We start from the raw sequence: 21376 nt of genomic DNA on the forward strand, positions 1-21376 counted from the left end.
GCAGAAATCTGAGATACAAGACCTACCCAGAAGAAACTCTACATCAACCCATTCTTCAAACGGTACAAAGATCACAAAAGTGTGTAGGTTCCAAATATTATGCTTAATTTGCTCTGTAATCTGTTTATTTTCTCATCACATGAGAGAGACATGGTAACATCCAAAAAGAAAGAAAAACAAACAAACAGTTTGCTGAAGCCTATGACTTCAATGCTTGAATAATGATCTTGGATATAATCATGAATGTTGCTATGGTTTTTAAATTTTTTTGTTATCTAGAAGTCCTCCCATAAAATTGCATTTTCCTGGAGTGAAGTCCCTTCATTAGAACTTTTTTTTTTTAAAGCACGTTTGCAGTCCCTTACACTCAGTTCAATAAAGAACCAAAAAGGTTCTTTATTCAGAAGAAGTGCAATTTTTTTCCCCTCTTTGCCTAATAGAATCCAACTGTCGGAACATGACATCATTCCCTAGAGCCAGGGATTTCAAACTAACAGTCATTCTGCTGGAAGTAAACACCACGGAAAAGCATTCAAAGAAGATAAAAAAAATAAAAGGGAGCTTTTATTACCTGAAACTTGCAGCACTTCCCTTTCCACTCCATTCTTGGTTTTGTATTTCCCAGACAAAACTTTGTCCTATTAGCTGGGGCACTGAAAAACTAGTAGTTTAGGGTCTAATACCTGCTGTGCTTCCCACAACTCCTTCATATGACCTTTCACAGCACTGATTCCAGCTAAAATGATTGCAAGGAACAGAGACTAGCCGAATCAGTTGTCATGGAGATCTCTCTCTTACTCATACACACACATACACAGACACAGACACACACACACACACACACAGAGTCACAATTCTGGGAGGCACCCATGAAACAGCATGCCTTTTCATCAACTAAGTTTTTCAGGCATTCCACCCCTCCTCCCAACCTCTCCTTGAGTCAATCTGAGGAGCAGAGCTTTGTTTGGGAATTGATTGTTGTAGTTTTATAAAGATATTGCCTTTTCAAAAACAACACAGTGCTTTGTGGACTTTTTTCCATGGGAAGGATAGTTTGACTGCAAAAGTCTCAAAATAAAAACAAATCTGCTGTATTCTAACCTGGGACATTATTTGTCTTTGTTCAGCTTACAATAAATTTGATATTTGCAGTGCTGAGGCTTTGTGAAAATACAATCATGCAGATTACAGGAAAAGCTCTTGGCACAGACTGCCAGCTTACCTTGCTGTTTGCCCAGTACCTTGTCAGTGGCTTAATTAGTGCAGGTATTCATGGTGGCCAAGAGAGGATTTCCTGTATTCTTTCATGTCTCTGTAATGAACAAGAAAAATCTGTGGATCAGTAATGTACAAAGGTTATGAAACAGAAGAGATAATCTTTACCTCTCAAAAGACCCTCATTTCCAGAGCCATCCCTGTAACTATCTGCCAAGATTACCTACCTTCCACACAAATGTATTGCCCACCCCGCACTTTTATCGTGCCCTGCATGAATTGGAGTTCCCCATTTTGGGTGTTTGTCACACATTGCATTTCCCGTTTAGGACCTTGGCAGGATGAGAGGTATACAGACATGTATATGCTGGTTACATCTTAATCGATATTTTTGTACGTGTACATCTATGTCAATGTCTGTGGATGTGTAGACACGTTCTCTTTTCCCCCCTTTCCATTGACCAATAATTAAAAAAAACCCTACAAATTTAAAATCTGAAAGCCAGCTTCAAAATCAAATACCAGTTACTTTACATGAAGGCAGTAATGACAAAAGATTACTTTTCCTTTTTTTAAACCAAAGACCCCAACGTATTCACAGTGCCCAGTTATATAGAAATCACATACAAGATTTAACTGCATACCTCAACATTAATTCATATTTTCAGTTAACATGAGAGAGAGAGAGAGATTTTAACCTTTTTCTCAAAGACCTATTTCCCAGCCTTGAAATACAGCCTTCTGGTAATATCACAGTGCTGAAATAGGACCTTTTGTTGCTACCTTTCATGGAATTTTTCTTATAGCCATTATATAATTAAATGGGTTTTACCCCAAACCCACTGCCACCCGGTGAAACCAGAGCTCTATTTCACAGCAATCATATCAGGGAGAGAGAACTCAGTAGAACTGCTAAATAAAATGTCTTTGCTGCCACCATGGCTGTAAAATAAAACTGATTCCAAGAATAAATAAAAACACACCAATTTTTTTCCATGACAAAACACAGCTAGAGAGGTGTCCCTTTAAATGTCTGGCAGTTGCACATAGTACTTACAGTAACAATCTTGGTTGTGATCAAGACAAAAGTACTCTTGGGAGGTTTTTTAAGCTTCTAGTCAGTAAAAACAAAGGGAGCTGATCCTGCTGTCATTCAAACTCACTGGGAACTTTAATTTAAGTGGGAGCAGGATTGGGCCCAAAGTTTTCAAACTTTGCATTGTGGCTTGGAGACTTCCTCTTCTGAGGATTTAATTGGAGACAGTCACTGAAAGTTTTAAAAGCTCCATAAAAAGCATTTTAGAGGCCGTGTGATTCCAGTTTGCACAGTACATGCAATATAGGCAACACTCCCCCTAGAGGACATAAAATGTGAAGCTGAAACATTTAGCAAGGGAGCATGAAGTAAGTACAGCACTTAATCCATTTCCCCCCCTTATCATGTCCATTCTGATGTTATGATCCTCCACACATAGTGCATGAGGAGACATTTTAGGATCCTGAAACAACTTTCAGGGCCCATGAAACAGACTATTCCAATCAACAACTTAAAACAATATAGACATTTGCGACCATTCTTATCTTATCCAGCAAATGCTACACAAGAAAATTATTATAGACAGTTGCCAGATCATGGTAACCAAGGCAGCAGCTTTATACACGGGTGCATACAAAAAAATTCCAATACATTTGTGTGTGTGTGTGTGTGTGTGTTTAGTTTTGTTTTACAAACTCTATAAAATATCTGTTAACATTATTTTTCTGTAATATATGTTGCATACAAAGAATACACAATGGTATGGTGTGGTTTAAATGTCTGATGGATGAGATAGACAGACAGAAAGTTGCAGTACAAAGGTTTCATGGACATAAGTTTGGGAAGGCCACATTTTTCATGAATGGCAAAGCCAAAATAGACTGGGGTAGTCTATTTTTTGTCAAGGTCCAGTCTTGGTCCAGAATCCAGAGAAAATAATTTAAAAAACAATTATGATAATATAATAATTAATAATAAATAATAATAAGAAGAAGTAAATAAAAAGATTTCGGGATCCATTCAGAAGCGTCTGGTCCGGATTTGGTCTGCATATTGACTACCCTGTCGTAGGTTATCCTAAACAAGTGCCAATGAGACATTTAAACAATGTTGCACCATTCGCATTCTTTATATTTCAAAAATACTGCAGAAAAATATATATTAGAAATATTTTAGGGAAGTTTTTAGAAATTGTATGGGGACGATTTTTGTACCTCCCACCCATGAAGTCAGCTACTTTAGTTAGCCATGAGTCCTACTGTACAGCATTCAGAGGGAGCCATGAAAACCTTCTAAAAATTATCTAAATAGCTTTTTTGGGGTCATAAAAATGTCAAAACTTTAAAAAGGTCCAATATCTCAGACCATTCCAGAGTAAAGAGAGAGTGCCGGTCTTCACTGGGAAGCAGGGAGCCTACCCATCTCAATGGCACAGAGCCCTACAGGCGGCAAGAATATTGGACTATTGGAGTCATGACATTTTTATGTCTAGAACAGCCAACACTGAATTATACCCATGATGGGGAGTAGGCAGGTGTAATCTTGGAGGGGAGAGGGATTCACACTCTCTCTTTTTTTCTTTTTTTTTTTTTTATGTTGAATGTTTGAAGCTGCTCAAAGGCTTAGGAAACTATGATTATAATATATATATATAAATATATATATATAAATATAAAATCTTGGGGAGATAGATTAGTGAGCAGATGTAGAGGTCAAATCTCATTTATCGATGTGAGTATTTATTTCTATGACTCCCATCAACACAGTATATGAGCACACAATAAATAAATGCATCATGCACAGCTCTATATTTTATCTCATGGCTTTGCAATGTATCACATGGAGATAACTTCTGTATATAGCGCGCTTATGTGCATGTGTTAGCATTTATACTGTTCTGAAAAATTTCTAAATATTATACAGATGCACAGAGTCAACCGTTACAGACAGAACAAATGCAGCAGTTAAAACACAGCATGCATAGCCAAACATTTATGTATACTAGAGAACAAACATTATGGGACAAATTCTGGCTCCCAACATGAAACCACCATAAATGACCCCCAAACAGGCACACATGAATGAAGGTACTCAGGCTACCATAAGCCCCATGCAGAGTCCTCCAACTTAACTGTGGCCAATAGCAGAAATAATCTGCTGAGGTTCAGAGGGGAGTGGAGTTGGGACTGACAGAGCAAGCATGCACTAAAACATGGATCACGTCCCCTGACTTCTAAGCCTGATCCCAGAACATTTCTTCGTGGCTTTGCCACTGATGACATGTCTGCTGGCCTCTCTGTGACTCTGAAGGAAAGCCAGAATCAGGACAATTTCCATCCTAAAGTTCACCACTTGGTCATGGCTTTTTGGGTGGTGAGTAGATATGCAGAGCCCAAGCCAGAATCTGAGCCTGTAGTGACAGAGGAAACTAGAATGAACAAAAGAAATATAGTAAAGTAGTTATACAAGGTGCTAGTGTAACCCATACGCCTCCTGGATGTGGTGCTCTGTCCCATCTAGTGGCATCGAGACCACTTAGAGATTAATTAATCTGCTACAGCCTTAGCTAAGCGGCATGTGACTTTTAGCTCATGCAGTAGAGGCTCATGCACTCAGCTGCAGAGGTCCCAGGTTTCATCCTGCCTGCCGACGACTGGGGTCTGTCAGTGTTACAAGTGGGACAGAGCACCACACGCAGGAGATGTCTGTGTTACACTAGTAAATGCCATTAGGTTAGGCTGTAATCAAGAAGGATCGTGGTTTCTTGGTATATTGTGTGCATGAGCACTCAGACCGCAACAACTACACAAGCAATCCATTTACGGAGAGAGGGAGATCATATGTGCCTTCTGCTTATTTCTGACACATGTCCCATTCTGACTGGTTGAACAGGCCTCATGATATGCACTGTGGTTCCATGTGCCCTGGTAGGACGCAGACACCGGAGGAGTGCATGCACAAACAAGTACTGCATGCACCATAAAGGATCAGAGCACAGCGAGTGACTCCTCAGCAGTACGCATCTGGAGTCCATGCCAAGGAGAGCGAAAACTGAAATGTGACCTGCTTGTCCAGTGATCATGATGAGTTGCGTTTCTTTGCTGAATGTTTTTTAAATCAAAAAACAATCAGGAGCAGAAGATGCCACAGAAGTCAGATTTGCTCTTAAATGGTTCATGAAATCTTATTGTTTCAGCTAGGTGGGAACATGTGACATTAAGTTTTGGCTCTAAAGTATAGAAACAAAACAGGGCTGCAGGCAAACCTAATCACAGTGGCATGAGCAGCCTTTAGCTATGGAAACACCCAGCTCGCCTATCGCATCAACTCTAAGAAGCCTGATGATATTTTTCTTTCTATGTTTTTAAAAAGGAAATGAAATTCCACATAAAAATGTTTAAATACAGCTCAGTTGACATAGCTGGTTAATTTACAGCAACTCTGGTGTGAACTGGCACAGCAACATGGACTTCAATAGAATGCAATTCACACCAGCTGATGTCTTCTATCCATAAGTTATCATGCTGATTTCTCCTGCGAAGCTGTGTTTTACAGAGAAATGTCTCTTTTTACACTCTGATTCAGGTGGAAGTCAGTTCTCTAGCTTGCTGAGTCAAGAGATGGAACACTACAGTGTTAGTTACCAACAAAACACGCCGACCTAAAGCGAACGTCAAAATCCCATTCTGATCCATTTTGGTCCTGATCCTGAGAGGTGGCAAGTAGCTGTGATTCCTACTGATTAGGGGCTCAGCATATCACCATCAGGGGCTTATTTGGGCAGGAATGGTAGTAAGGAGAAAAGACACTGTATCAATGCACCAACAAAGTGTAATGTGATGTAAGCCATGTTTCTTGCTCTTTGTTTCAAGGCCCAGCCCTGTAACTCCTTTGCACAGGAATCCCATTGACTTCAATGGGAGACCCATGTGGAGAAGGCTTGCAGTTTCAGGGTCCAATCCAGCAACCCCCTACTCACATAAGCGTCACTGACATCAGTGACACTTCTCGTGTGACTACAGGGTTTGCAGGATCAGGAACTTATTGTGAGCACTACAGCGCAGGAGTATTGCGGTAAGTGATGTATCACAAGGTTCACATAGCATATTTAGAGTCAATGGGACATGGGACAATGACTTTGCCTTTCTTATGTACATGAAGCACATAGTCTTGTATCTGTGCAGTATCTAGCATGTTGGGGTCCTGGTCTGTGACTAGGGCTCCTAGGCACTACAGTAATACAAATAGATAATAATAATAATAATAATAATTAATAATTCTGGTATGATTGTTGCACTGCAATACAATTTTTTAAGTATTAAAAAAATATTACCTGATCCTACAAACACTTAAGCATAGGATTGACTCTACTCATGTAGAGTGCCATTAAATTCAATGGCACTACATAGGTGTGGGACGGGGGGTCATAGAACTCTCTGCACTTAAGTTCCTCCCCCTTCCAGTATCAACTTATTATCCTTAATATTTTCACAATAACTCTTTCTTTTTAACAGTAGAGTTAAAGATGATCATAACATCTTTTTTATAGCCCACCAAGGACCGTGTTTGGATTACCGCAGTGATTTCAGTATCTCAGCAAGCACATAGGAAATGACTAATCTTTGCTGTGGACTTTTTGATATTCTGCCCGGCACATTAAGGTTTCATATTTCATTCCAGTTTGATCTCATTTTGCAGCTGAAAGCCTGACACATAGGTGTTTGCCGGGTCAGGCCTTATTATTGTGCACAGGGCAAATTTTTCAAAAGTTCCTAAGTGTTGTAGCAACCAGGCAAGGTACTAACAAACTTCAACAGGACTTTATTTTTAAAGTGGAAACCTCTTTACCAAGCTGCTGCTGCACCCTCAGTAGCTCTCACTCCACCTCCTCAACTCCCCCACCCCCTCCTTCCTGTTTCCTGTCCTTTCAGACTCCCAACAGCCAGTGCTCCCAGTTCTAATAATTACAAGCAGCATCTAAACACCACACTAAGTGATGTAGGAACCTGTGGAACTTTTAACTATTAACTTTCATAGAAAAGAATTTCAGGGTTGGAAGGGACCTCAAGAGATCATCTAGTCCAACCCCCTGCTCAAAGCAGGACCAGTCCCCAATTTTTGCCCCAATGATACTTGAGCTTCAAAGTGTCTAAATCATTTTTTGAAAATGGGAGTTAGACTCTTAAATCACTTAGGAACTTTTGAAAATTTTATCCATAGTGCTTACTACCACATTCCCCTAACTTCAAGAGAAACAGCCCTAGTAGTAAACTCTACGCAAACTGCAGGATTGGACAGTTAGTCATTAAGGTTCACTGATTCAGCATAACACTTAATCATGTGCTTAAAGTTAGGCATGTGCTTAAACCCTATTAACTTCAATGGGACTTAAGCACATATTCCAAGTTAAACGTGTGCATAAATGTTTTGTTGAAGTGGGACCTTAAGTAGTATAGTATGTTTAAAAAAAGACAGCAGAAGGAAATGGCTCTTATTTGGATTTAAAATAGTATTTGGTGAGATAATGGGGCATATTCTTGATTTTAAATATGTTAATGAAGTTGAAAATAAACTGCTGAGCAAGGAATAGAATAATCCCATTATTTAGGTTAATAAAACCTGTGCAATAAGGAAGAATAACTAATTTAAATGCCCTGTTCTTTGGGACTAACCCAACAGTCTGATTCATTAATACTGACATACACAGTATCTTAAGCTGTCAAAATGGTATCAGAGGTTGCAAAGATCAAGAGGGCTGCAATTCTTTCAATGAAATGGCCCTGAAGTGCAACATTGTGTCACCTTGACTCTCAAGGCTCTACCTGCAATGGGAGCTACTACTTGGTGGGCTAAACTGTAATTTAAATATCTGCCTTGAGAAGGGGACTGTGAAAAGCTACATCACCTCACCACCCTAGAGAATGAACTGTGACTCAAAGAGGCACCATTCCTGCCCTACTCCTCACTTGATGTGGGGAGCAGGAAGGAAGTTAACTCAGACACCTTCATGGAGCATCTTACTCCTCCTTTCTGTGTATCTGGCTTGCAACTCTGGCTGGCCACTAAGCTGGGTGGAGCCAGGGCTCGTCCCTCTCCCCACCTCCCTCCACACACTTGATCATGGGGGTAGAGGGGAGGACTGGGAAAACCACCACTGTTCTCCCCTGCCTCCCACAGCTGGAGTCACAACTTGAGCAGGGCTAAGCAAGGGTGTAAGGAGAGGGAGGACATTACTGTCCTGCCCAGCTGAGCAAGTGCTGTGACAGTCTAGTCCAATAGGAGTGAGAGCAGCAGAATGTGCTGCTGAGGGTATGTCTCCACTACAAAATTAGGTCGAATTTATAGAAGTCAATTTTTAGAAAGCGATTTTATACAGTCGATTGTGTGTGTCCTCACAAAGCGCATTAAGTCAACGGAGTGCGTCCACAGTACCGAGGCTAGCATCGACTTACGGAGAGGTGCACTGTGGGTAGCTATCCCACAGTTCCCACAGTCTCCGCCGCCCATTGGAATTCTGGGTTAAGCTCCCAATGCCTGATGGGGCAAAAACATTGTCACGGGTGGTTTTGGGTACATGTCGTCAGTCACCCCTCCCTCCATGAAAACAAAGGCAGATAATCATTTCGCGCCTTTTTTCCATGCGGGCGCCATACTGCTTTCAGAAGACGGTGCAGTAGGACCGCTAACCATCGTCATTGAACCACCACTTCCGCTGCTACTCTGCTCTCCTGCTCTTGTCTCAATAGTGAATTTCTCCATGTTGTCTTTCATGGGCTCCCGCTTTCACTGCCACTCTGCTCTCCTGCTCTCCTGGTGGTCTCGCAGGGCCACTTCCACTGCAACTCTGCTCGGCTCCTCTTGTCTCGCCATAACACGGCAAGCATGCAGCCCGCTCAGCTATTGTGTCCTGGAAGCAGACGGTGCAGTAGGTCTGCAAACCATTGTCATTGAACGACCGCTTCCGCTGCCACTCTGCTCTCCTGCAGACGCCATACCACGGGAAGCATGGAGCCCACTCAGATTACCGCGGCAATTATGAGCATTGTAAACACCTCACGCATTATCATGCAGTATATGCAGAACCAGAACCTGCAAAAGCAGGCGAGGAGGCGATGGCAGTGCTGTGACGAGAGTGATGAGGACATGGACACAGACTTCTCTCAAAGCACAGGCCCCGACAATTTGGACATCCTGGTGGCAATAGGGCAGGCTCATGCCGTAGAACGCCGATTCTGGGCCCATGAAACAAGCACAGACTGGTGGGACCGCATAGTGTTGCAGGTTTGGGATGATTCCCAGTGGCTGCAAAACTTTCGCATGCGTAAGGGCACTTTCATGGAACTTTGTGACTTGCTTTCCCCTGCCCTGAAGTGAAAGAATACCAAGATGAGAGCAGCCCTCACAGTTCACAAGTGAGTGGCGATAGCCCTCTGGAAACTTGCAACGCCAGACAGCTACCAGTCACTCAGGAATCAATTTGGAGTGGGCAAATCTACTGTAGGCGCTGCTGTGATCCAAGTAGCCAATGCAATCACTGAGCTGCTGCTATCAAGGCTAGTGACTCTGGGAAATGTGCAGGTCATAGGGATGGCTTTGCTGCAATGGGATTCCCTAACTGTGGTGGGGCGATAGATGGAACGCATATCCCTATCTTGGGACCGGAGCACCAAGGCAGCCAGTACATAAACCGAAAGGGGTACTTTTCAATGGTGCTGCAAGCACTGGTGGATCACAAGGGACATTTCACCAACATCAGCGTAGGATGGCCGGGAAAGGTACATGACGCTCGCATCTTCTGGAACTCTGGTCTGTATGAACAGCTGCAGCAAGGGACTTACTTTCCAGACCAGAAAATAACCGTTGGGGATGTTGAAATGCCTACAGTTATCCTTGGGGACCCAGCCTACCCCTTAATGCCATGGCTTATGAAGCCATACACAGGCAGCCTGGACAGTAGTCAGGAGCTGTTCCACTACAGGCTGAGCAAGTGCAGAATGGTGGTAAAATGGGCACTTGGATGTTTAAAAGCGCGCTGGCGCAGTTTACTGATTCGGTTACACCTCAGTGAAACCAGTATTCCCACTGTTATTACTGCTTGCTGTGTGCTCCACCATATCTGTGAGAGTAAGAGGGAGACATTTATGGCGGGGTGGGAAGTTGAGGCAAATCGCCTGGCCACTGATTACGCACAGCCAGACACTAGGGCGGTTAGAAGAGCACGGCAGGGTGCGCTGCGCATGATAGAAGCTTTGAAAACCAGTTTCATGGCTGACCAGGCTACGGTGTGACAGTTCTGTTTGTTTCTCCTTGATGAAAACCCTCCCCTTTGGTTCACTCTACTTCCCTGTAAGCCAACCACCCTCCCCTCCCTGCTTTGATCACCGCTTGCAGAGGCAATAAAGACATTGTTGTTTCAAATTCATGCATTCTTTATTAATTTGTCACACAAATAGGGAGATAACTGCCAAGGCATCCCGGGTGCAGTGGGGGAGGCGGGGAGGAGGGAAGGACAAGGCCACACTGCACTGCAAAACTTATTGAATGCCAGCCTTCTGTTGCTTGGGCAGTCCTCTGGGGTGAAGTAGTTGGGTGCCTGGAGCCTCCTCCTCCCTCCCCATGTTCTTGGGCGTCTGAGTGAGGAGGCTATGGAACTTGGGGAGGAGGGTGGTTGATTACACAGGGGCTGCAGTGGCGGTCTGTGCCTTTCCTGCACCTCAACCATATGCCAGGGCATATCAGTTTGATCCTTCAGTAGCCTCAGCATTGGATCCTGCCTCCTTTCATCATGCTGCTGCCACTTCTCCTGTTGCTCTATCCATCTGTCCTCGCGTTCATTTTGTGCTTTCCTGGACTCTGCCATTGTCTGCCTCCATGCATTCTGCTGGGCTCTTTCAGTTTGGGTGGACTGCATGAGCTCAGAGAACATTTAATCGCAAGTGCATTTTTTTCACCTTCTTATCTGCGCTAGTCTCAGGGACAGAGATGCTAGTCGCAGCGTTGAAACATTTGCAGCTGCGGGAGGGAAAAAAGGGAGATTAAAACTGAAAAAGACACATTGGCCATTTAAAAGGAGGGGCTGATGTTTTCGGGTTAATGTGCAGCACAAACCCATTTAACCCCCCTCACACACCCAATTGTCTGGGATGATCGCTTCACCACCACCTCCCCACACCATGTGACTAACAGCAGGGATGATTTCTTTTCAGCCACAGGCAAACAGCCCAGCAGGAACGGCCACCTCTGAATATCCCCTGAATAAAATTCCCCTATTTCAACAAGGTGACCATGAATGATATCACTCTCCTGAGGATAACACAGAGAAATAAAGAGCAGATGTTGCTTGAATGCCAGCAAACAGCGGGACCACACGCTGCCGTGCTTTCTTATGCAATGATTCCAGACTACATGCTACTGGCCTGCCGTGGTAAAGTGTCCTACCATAGAGGATGCAATAAGGCTGCCCTCCCCAGAAACGTTTTGCAAAGGCTTTGGGAGTACTTCCAGGACAATTTCATTGAGATGTCCCTGGAGGATTTCCGCCCCATCCCCAGACACGTTAACAGACTTTTCCAGTAGCTGTACTGGCTGCGAATGTATCCCAAGTCTTCAGGGCAAAGTAATCTTTAAACACGCTTGCTTTTAAACTGTGTATTATATTTACAAAGGTACTCACCAGAGCTGCCTTCTCCGCCTTCAAGGTCCGGGAGCCCAGGTTGGGACTGTATTGGCTCCAGGGTGATAAACAGTTCCTGGCTGTTGGGGAGAACGGTTTCTCCGCTTGCCTGGTGTGCGCTATCTTCAACCTCCCCCTCCTCCTCATCTTCCTCATCCCCAAAATCCCCATCCCTGTTGCGTGAGACTCCCCCCTTAAAGGAGTCCTCGTACAGGGGTGGGGCAGTGGTAGGGACACCCCCTAGAATTGCATGCCGCTCATCATAGAAGCAGCATGTCTGGGGTGCTGACCCCGAGCGGGCGTTTGCCTCTTGGGTTTTTTGGTAGGCTTGCCTAAGCTCCTTAAGTTTCATGCAGCACTGCTGCGGGTCCCTGTGATAGCCTCTGTCCTTCATGCCCTGGGAGATTTTTTCAAATATTTTGGCATTTTGTCTTTTGGAACAGACTTCTGATAGCACGGATTCGTCTCCCCATACAGCGATCAGATCCAGTACCTCCTGTTTGGTCCATGCTGGAGCTCTTTTGCGATTCTGGGACTCCATGGTCACCTGTGCTGATCAGCTTGCCACGCTGGCCAAACAGGAAATGAAATTCAAAAGTTCGCGAGGCTTTTCCTGTCTACCTGGCCAGTGCATCCAAGTTCAGAGTGTTGTCCAGAGCAGTCACAATGGAGCACTGTGAGATAGCTCCCGGAGGCCAATACCGTCGAATTGTAGCCACACTAAGCCAAATTCGACCCGGCGATGTCGATTTCAGCGCTAATCCCCTCGTCGGGGAGGAGTTCAGAAATCAATTTTAAGAGCCCATTAAGTCGACAAAAATGGCTTCGTTGTGTGGACGGGTGCAGGGTTACATTGATCTACCACTGCTAAATTTGACCTAAACTCATAGTGTAGACCAGGGCTAAGTCAAATGCCACACTGAACACGTTCTCAAATTGAGGTCTGTGGAGGCCTCTCTGGGGAAGAAAGAATGAAATGAAGCATTGTAAGAACCAAGCAGTGGAGGACGAGGGTTTTGGAAGGGAAGGAGCACCTAAGAAACGATGTTCACTTGCATATTGGGCCAAAGGCTGAAGAAGGTTGTAGGACCACAGCTTTAACTGTGTTGACTCTGTAGAGCTAACATGAGTAAGAGTTTATTTTAGTCAGCACAGCAACGAACACAGGGAATGGGTCAGTTGAGTAAGGTGGGGCCATTGTTCCAAGTAGAATAGGTGTGGTTTTTTTCCTCTTCTACACACAAAATATAAATGTCAGAGACTATGAGGTTGGCTGTCCAGTAAATATCACCATGTGTACACAGGATGATCTCATGCAATACCACTACGCTCTCTTTGAACTGAAAAAGCAAAAAACAACTGCAGTGCATTTTGTGGTTTGTTTTGATAGTCAGTTAGAAAAGTGCACTGGGAAGTTTACACAACCTCTGATGACTGGGCAGATGCTATCTTCAAAAGTCTATTAGGAAATAGACATTGGAGGTAAAATGTCAGCCTGATGTTACCATTTTTATTTATTTATTTATTTTTGCAAAGCTATCACTTATGTACGGGATAAAGGAAATAAAGCACTGGAGTTATTTTAGACATGCCTTGAGTCACAGAGCTGACCTGTGTGACCATGTGAACTGCAGGCAACGTGCAGAAGGGCTCTCATGGGACTCTGCCTCACATCAACAGAAAGGAACAGATCTTAAACGGCAACTCAGATTGACTGTTCAAGCCACCTACACTATTCAGCATTTGGAACAATAAAACATCATGTGTTTTCTTAGGCATACAATGAGTTTGTCTTGCATATTGTCAACCAGGGAACACAATCATAACAGCAGGGAGGTTTCCCAGCTGTAGGCATCTTCTCTTCTTGGCTTTGGATAGTGAAAATAAACGAAAGAATGTTTTGTGCACACATGGCACCTTTCATGCATACAAGGCACTAGCCCCTATTTACCAATAGGGAACCAGAAGCACAAAAGAATCATCAACTTTGCCTGAAGCCATATTGTAGTGGCCGGTAACAAAGTCGGAAATAGAACTTGGTTCCACATTCTAACCACTGAACCATTTTACCTCCCATGAGATTGTATGTCAAAACTGGATGGCACTCAGTGTCAGTTCGACAGCTTACAAACATTAAGCCTCCTCTCTCCCTATAGAACAATCAGCTAGGCCTGGGAAATGGAATAAACTAAGCTTCCCTTTTAACTGGTTCCTATGACCCTGGAAAAAAAGGAAGACTATGACGTAATGGGAATGGAAGAATGAGTTCATATAAAAATCAGAAATAACCCAAGCTCCTGTAAAACTGGAAACAAGTTCAAAACAAACTTTTCAGGCAGTTCAAAAACATTTGATTCACTTGATATTTTGTTTGTGTGTCCCTTCACCACTTTCTGGTTCCAGCCAAGACTGGAAGAGCAAGCACCAAAATAGCACAAGAAAGGCTATCCTTTTATTGCTATTATCTTTATACATCATCGTAAACACTTTTTCTCATATATGTGAAAAGTTTAGTAAAAAGAAAAGACCTATGAACAACAATCACATTAAAACTAATTGTTGTCAGCTAACAACACTTTTTTGAAGGACTAACAGAATTTGAAATAAGCTTAAATATTTCAGTTTTGTCGTTAGTCTAAAGCCTCAAACTTCCCATTTTGCAAAATTGTTTAAGGGGCCAGATCCCACAATAGAGCAATATTGATTTACATCAGCTGACTGTCTGGCCCTAGATGTCCAACACATTGCCATATTCAGGGGTCAAATTAGGCTGGCTTGCAACACCTCAGTGGAGCAGTATTTTATTCTGGAGGCAGCCGTCTTGTGCTCCAAGAGCTAAGCTTTCATTTTAAAAAAATAATTAAGCTTCCAGTCCTTGTGATTGTGAAAAAAAAACAAAAAAACACCCTTCAAAACAGGAACCAGACACAAAGCAATGCCTGCCCAAGTCTGCAGAGTCTGAAATAATGGTGCCGAGGAATGGATTAATTGTCCTCTATTCATTCATTCATTCTGAAGGCTAATATAAATGTGAACACCTATTTCACTACTGATCAAAGAACACAAGAAAGGAGGGCATTCATTTCTGATCAGCACACTCTGTTGCAAGTGATTTCTAGTGTTAGACTCAAGTGGGTGGAGCTTTATTTGTGGGTGGAGTTTGGGAATGTGTCCTCTTTCCCTGGGCCCCCTCTTTCAATCTTTGGCCATGATGTTAATGCACAAATTTGGGTACGTATTTTATACATAATTCAGAAATCCAACATAATCTACACACAATTCTGCATCTAATGCTGGGATCTTGTTGTAAGTTATTTTTCTTCTCTGCAGTGTGGCTAATAGCAGAATCAAATAAAATTATACTTTACATCTTTCATAATAATTACTACTACTTTTACAAAACTCAATCTGGTTTAGAGTTATACCTATCAGTAAGTTTATTGCATTGTGTATAAAGTGCAAAATTTATCGCAACATCTAAAGGCTTGGCTACAATTGCGAGTTACAGAGCAATAGAGCAGCCCTGGGCGCACTAGTTCACTCCCCGTCCACACTGGCAAGGCATGTAGAGCGCTCTGACTCTGCGGTTACAGCACTGCTGGTACTCCACCACAGGGAGTGGAATAACGTTTGCTGAGCCCCTGCTGGAGCACTGCAGCACCAGTGTGGACAAGGTGTTGCATTACTGCGCTCTGATCAGCCTCCAGAAACGTCCCATAATCCCCTTAAGTCAAGTGGCCACTCTTGTCATTGTGGTGAAATCGGCTGCAGGAATGCGGATATGCCCGTTGAAAGCTCCGTTTCGGAGAAGCCGGCTGCTTATCAGCTCCGAGAAAAAGGAAACATTTACTGTTTGCTTTGAGTGAGTGAGAGAGGCAGGGGAGGGGGGGGTCTGAACTTACAAGACAGCATGCTGACACACTCTCAGCACCCCAAAAACCCACTCTCTCTCCCCCCACATACACACAATACACTCCCTGTCACACTTCACCCTCCCCCATTTGAAAAGCACGTTGTTGCATGCTGGGATAGCTGCCCATAATGCACCACTCCCAATTGCTGCAAGTGCCGCAAATGTGGCCACGCCAGTGCACTGTCAGTGTGAACACATGGCAGCACTTTCCCTACTGCGCTCTACGAAGGCGGGTTTAACTCACAGTGCTCTACATCTGCAAGTGTAGCCATGCCCTGAGTCTAGGAAGATGGGAAAGTCACTTATTCTCTCTTTGTCAGATCCCAATCTGTATAATGGGGATAACAGTACTTCTTGACCTCACAGGGGTGCAGTCAAACTAAATACATAAAAATTATGAGGTGCTCATACAATATGGCAGTTAGATCTATATTAGTAACTAAGATAGAAAGATATTAATTAATCATCATAATATGTATGTGAGGTAGGGAAATAACATTCATAATTTACAGGTGTGAAATTGAGGCACCAAGAGATTAAAGGCCAGATTTTAAAGATATTTAGGTGCCTAACTCTTCAATGCCTGAAAAACTCTCAAAGTCTGGTCCTAAGTGATTTGCTCAAGGTGACACAGGAAGTCTGTGTCAGAGCTGGGAACTTAAACCCAAAGTTCCTAAATTCTAATTTAATGCCTTAAAAGCAAGATCATCCTTCCTCCCCTAATTCTGTGCGTTACTCAGAAAAGGCTATGTAGGCAAGACTAGTATCCTTGTCAATTGCTACTTAAAAAGAAAGAAGCAGCCACTCCCTGTTTTATTCTCATTACCATAGATGGATCAGAGGTCAATCATCAGTTTGCCCCATGTCATTTTGAAAAAAAGGAACAAAAAAGTTACTGAGAATCAGCTTTTTAAAAAAAAACATAAACAAACCCCTGAAACTGGAAAGAATGGAGCTTAGGAAAGTACCAATATTTTTCTTCCAAGTCTGGGAAGAGGATCTATGTTATTATAGCTGTTATAGCTACTCTTCCTTGAAAATGCTCGGAAACATCCATGCACTTTACATGATGTGCTCTATGGCTCTGCATGTTACTTTATGGTGACCACTTAACTCTCTAGAACTGCTGCTTGCTAGTATCACTGTGAAAATGGCAGAATTCTACATCTTAGGTCAAACATGAGCCACTTTGTGCAGGAAGAGCACATAACAACTATCTCAAGCACAGCAGATGGCTCACACTGGCTTTTTGGTTTTTCAGGATCCTGCCACTACAATGGAAGTGCTAATAAGGTCTCGTTAATATCTACTGGGAAATAGACGCGGGCTTTTAACAGAACAATAACCTGCTCTGAAATATTGTGGGCATTGAAGTTGTCCCTGCAACTGCACCTAACTGCCCAACAAGAGCAAATCCCATGAGGCTCTGGGCATTCAACTCCCAGAAAGACCCAAGAGATGAGGGCACTCAGCACCACGCAGATTCTGCCCACATTTAAACTTCCAAATGAGTGCCACTGTCATGGCAGTTTTGTCTCCGTATTTAATTGTGAGCACAGATTGGTGCCCACAGGAAACTACTTATGGAAAATCTGAACCATACGATTCAGATCATTAAGAGCATGCATCTTGGTTTGCTTAGGGAAAAATTCCCCTTTCACCATCTGCATGTCAGATCTTGACTCTAACTTTATAATTTCCCAACATATGTGAAATTCCCATCAGTTTCAGTGGGAGCTCTGTGCTTGTCAAAAATGCAAAACAACAGTCACAGTTCACCATGCAGATCCAAGAAGGGAATTTTTGGCCATAACATGTGGTGCTGAAGTCCCTTTTATAAAAGAATCAGTGTGATGCCAGTGGAGAGGGCACCAAAGTAGGAGCTAGGAGAATTGAGTTCTCTTCCTAGTTCTGATGCTGACCTGTTGTGTGACCTTGAGCAATTAGCTTGCCTCAGTTTCTTCATCTGTACCATAGGGATAATGCTTACCCAGCATTGCAAAGCCTTTTGAAATCCAGATCTGATAACTGCAGCCTGATAACTACCAAGTAATCAACTGCAGTCACATGATGCATTGCATGTACTATGCACCTCTGACCACCTCACTTGCATTCTGCCCCCAATCAACCCCCATCAGGGCTATTTTCAACTTTCTAAACTTCTTGCCATAGTCACACAGATGCCTCCCTCCTCCCCACACACAACCGTCCTCCCCCCCACCCCAACTTACCAAGGAAATGTTTTCTTCATCCTCCCTCACTGCACAATGATAGAATTTCTCCCAAAATTAACACTGGCCCAAAGTGCAGGACATGCAATATTCAGTAGCAGATTTAAGGTTCAATATCTCTAGACCAGTTACAGGTAGAAAAAGAAGTTGTGTACCATTGAAAAGCCAAGAATATCAATTTTCCACTGGAATAAGCTTTTGTTTCATCCCTGCAGGACCCTGGGATATCAGACATTTAAACTGCAACAATATTATAAGTAAAAAAGCTATTTTAGATCATTTTAAAAGTTTCTCAAAATGCATGAGTTATACTATTCATCCTCTCCACTGAGCCTTGTACACTCAGACTCATAGGAGCCCTACAGCATTGGGATTATAAGATCCAAAACAATGTTAAGACGTTTCTAAACAGTTGGGGTGGGGTGTCTATCACCCATTTTGCCTTTGATTCATCAGCACGGACCTTGGGGAAATCTCCTGGGGCCAGATTCTGATACCTTTTATCATAACGAACACCACCCTGCTCCACAAGTGGCCCCATTGATTTCATTGTGATCACCTGTGGACTAAAGAGAACTTTTTTCAACAGTGGTTTCCAAGTCACTTAGGCAAAGTCCCATATTCAAAAGTTACGTAGGCACTTAGGAACCCAAGTCTCATGGACAGTCAATGAATGGAAGTTAAGCACCTAAATTCCTTTGAGGATCCGGGCCTAAGTCACTTTTGAAAATACGACTCAGTGTCCTAAGTTACTTAAGAGCTTTTGAAAATTTTACCTTAAGATACTATCCAGCATGAGTAAGGGTATCAGAATTTGGCTCCTAACTTCTGTTCTACTCAGTTCTCCCCCCCTAAAAAACCCCAGTGGTAATAAATAAAGCCTAATGGGGGGGGTGTCATAATGAATTAATTAAAGTTTGTAAAGTACTTTTGAGATCATTGGAGGCAAAGCATTATACTGCTAGCTGAGTAGGCTGACAGTGCCTCTTTAGGGCTGTCAGAACTCCCACTGCAAACCCTATTTATGAGATTGCAGTAATGGAACCATCCTAGAATGTTTTCCTTGCGTGATTTTTAGCATTCTATAGCTTTGCTATGGAATAAAAAAGATTTCACATGCATGTGTGCAAACAGAGATAATGAAAGTCAACAATTTTAATGTTATCTACTGGATGAAAGAGAAAGTCCATTAATGCAAGCGGCTGATAACACTTGCAATCTGTAGCACAAAGCATCTCTACCAACAAAAAAAAAAACAAAAAAGGGCATTTGAGGTGGAGAATGAAACAGGCCATTATGACTCATAGGTTTTAAGTCTAGTCAGTGAAAAACTGGCAGGAGTGTGTTGTTTGACTATCTCTGTACATTCCAGAGATTTATAGCTGCTTATTAAATCATCAGTTCCTGTTAAAAACCAAAGAAACTGTATGTTTCACTAGCCTTTACCTCTGCTAGAATACACCTATTAACCATAAACACAAAACGGAGAGCTTTATAAAGGGCTGGGTGATCTGTTCAAAATATTTAGTTTTCTTTTTCTTCTGAATCAAATTTTCCGTGAAGGGGACATTTTGTTCAGATCAGCTCAAACTTGCTAAATCGAGGGATCAGTCTGTGGTAGGAAGAGCTGCTCTTCTGGCATCACTGTTCCACCTGTTCTTTACTCAAAGCCAGATAGGGCTTTGAGTGACAGGTGTTTTCTACACAGAAAAGGACTAGAAACTGACTTCAGGGAGATGCCTATTAAAGACCAAAGGATTAAAGGCAGGATTCTTGGATATCAAAGAGACAGAGCCCAACATCCTGTTTGTTGGATCCTGGTGGAACAGAACCATCCTGGACCACGAAGTGTAACCGTGAGCAGCAGACAATGCATCAGCTAGCTAAGCATTGTTAGCCAAATGCTGCTGATGCAGAAGCAGGGGAAGAGAAGAACCATTAACCCTGGACCCTCTCCCCTTAGGACACATCACAATGTTACCCAAGAGAAGGAGAAATGCAGTGGGCTATGAATCATATGATTCCATGGATTGCACACACTGCCAGCTGTTCAGTGTCTGGTAGGGGTGTGCATCTGAAGTGGCTTTTATGGGGGGAATCCATTATTTTTAGGTCTTGTGCAATTTGACTCCTCCCCTTCCTAAGATGACACAGCTATTCTGCCATCTTAAACTCGCTAGAGTTTGTTTGTTCTGTTGATAAACAGAGACTCTCATCTTCATCCTTCTCCTGCCCCTCCCCGTGTCACAGTCTTGCTTTTTCTTTCCCTCACCCTTGGGCACAGTCCATAGATCAGCTCCTGAGCCAGACAGCTCTTTAAATCTCTAAGTATAATGCACAATGATTTTATCAAATAGGAGCTATTAGCAGGGGCACATCTGGTCTAAATGCCCTGAACTCCCAGGAGGCAGGGAAATTTTACCCATTTTAAAGTAACCTCTTTAAAAAAAAAACACACACACACACATTCAGATCATCCCTGATACCAGTCTGGCCACTTCTACTTGCCAGACACTCCACAATGCAGATTTCCAGGTGTGCTCACAGCTACCTCAGACTTGAAGCTAGAATATAGAGCTGGCCAATGGGAGTGGGGGAAAGTATGGTAAGAGCTGGACAGACTTGTATGTGTTCGTACGCCAGTACAAAGGTAAGCACACTGCATTTGTTGCTGCTAGCTATGCTGCTGAAATGGTGTGCAGGCCATGAAATGAAACGCGAAAGAAGACAATGTCTGAATGAGCAAGTTAGCAAAAAGCTGGGCGAGACTAGAATAATGGAGTGAAGATCCATAATTCTGCTCTTGGGTCTGCTTTATGCCCCTAAGCTCCAGATGCCCAGTGCCCATACAGTGCAGCTGAAATTAAGCATTAGAAGGGCTTCTATCTGCCCCTCCAGTACAGCTACATCAAACTTTCCCAACAGAAACTTGATGGGTGAGGGGTTCCATCAAACACATTTGTCTCATGCTTTCGCACTCAAGCCTTGTTAAATCAACTTGCTACACGCACAACAGGATATTGTAAGTGACACTGGATGTGCACAGCTGACTGCTCCAAACTGGAATCAGCTGCAAATCATCTGTGATCTAGAAACACAAAAGCAAAGCTGTGCAACTTAGGGAACCATTCACCATGACACTCCAAGAGATGCTTGTACAATTATTTCTGCTCAAAGCAAAAGAAGTAACTGACAGGATGGTCATAGATTCATGTGGGAAGCCATCTTTTACAGTGATAAAAGAGCCCATCTACTGATGGAAATGTGGTAACTTAAAGTTAAGGGTGATATGTCCTCCCAACAAATCA

At 43.0% G+C, this 21376-nt stretch overlaps 1 protein-coding gene across 8 annotated transcripts in view; it reads right to left on the reverse strand.

The window, feature by feature from the left end:
* DENND2B (DENN domain containing 2B) overlaps window positions 1–21376 on the reverse strand; it is a 294903-nt gene that overhangs the window by 222284 nt on the left and 51243 nt on the right. For 5 of the 8 annotated variants that reach the window (XM_074954990.1, XM_074954988.1, XM_074954989.1 and 2 more), the window contains exon 2: window positions 1223–1312. The gene's annotated coding sequence lies outside the window, so the exon portion shown is untranslated. Of the gene's footprint in view, window positions 1–571; window positions 762–1222; window positions 1313–21376 lie in introns of those variants that run through there. The other 3 variants (XM_074954999.1, XM_074954995.1, XM_074954991.1) reach the window with 2 other exon arrangements.

The sequence above is a fragment of the Natator depressus genome, chromosome 6 (assembly GCF_965152275.1).
Source record: "Natator depressus isolate rNatDep1 chromosome 6, rNatDep2.hap1, whole genome shotgun sequence".
Lineage (NCBI taxonomy): Eukaryota > Metazoa > Chordata > Testudines > Cheloniidae > Natator > Natator depressus.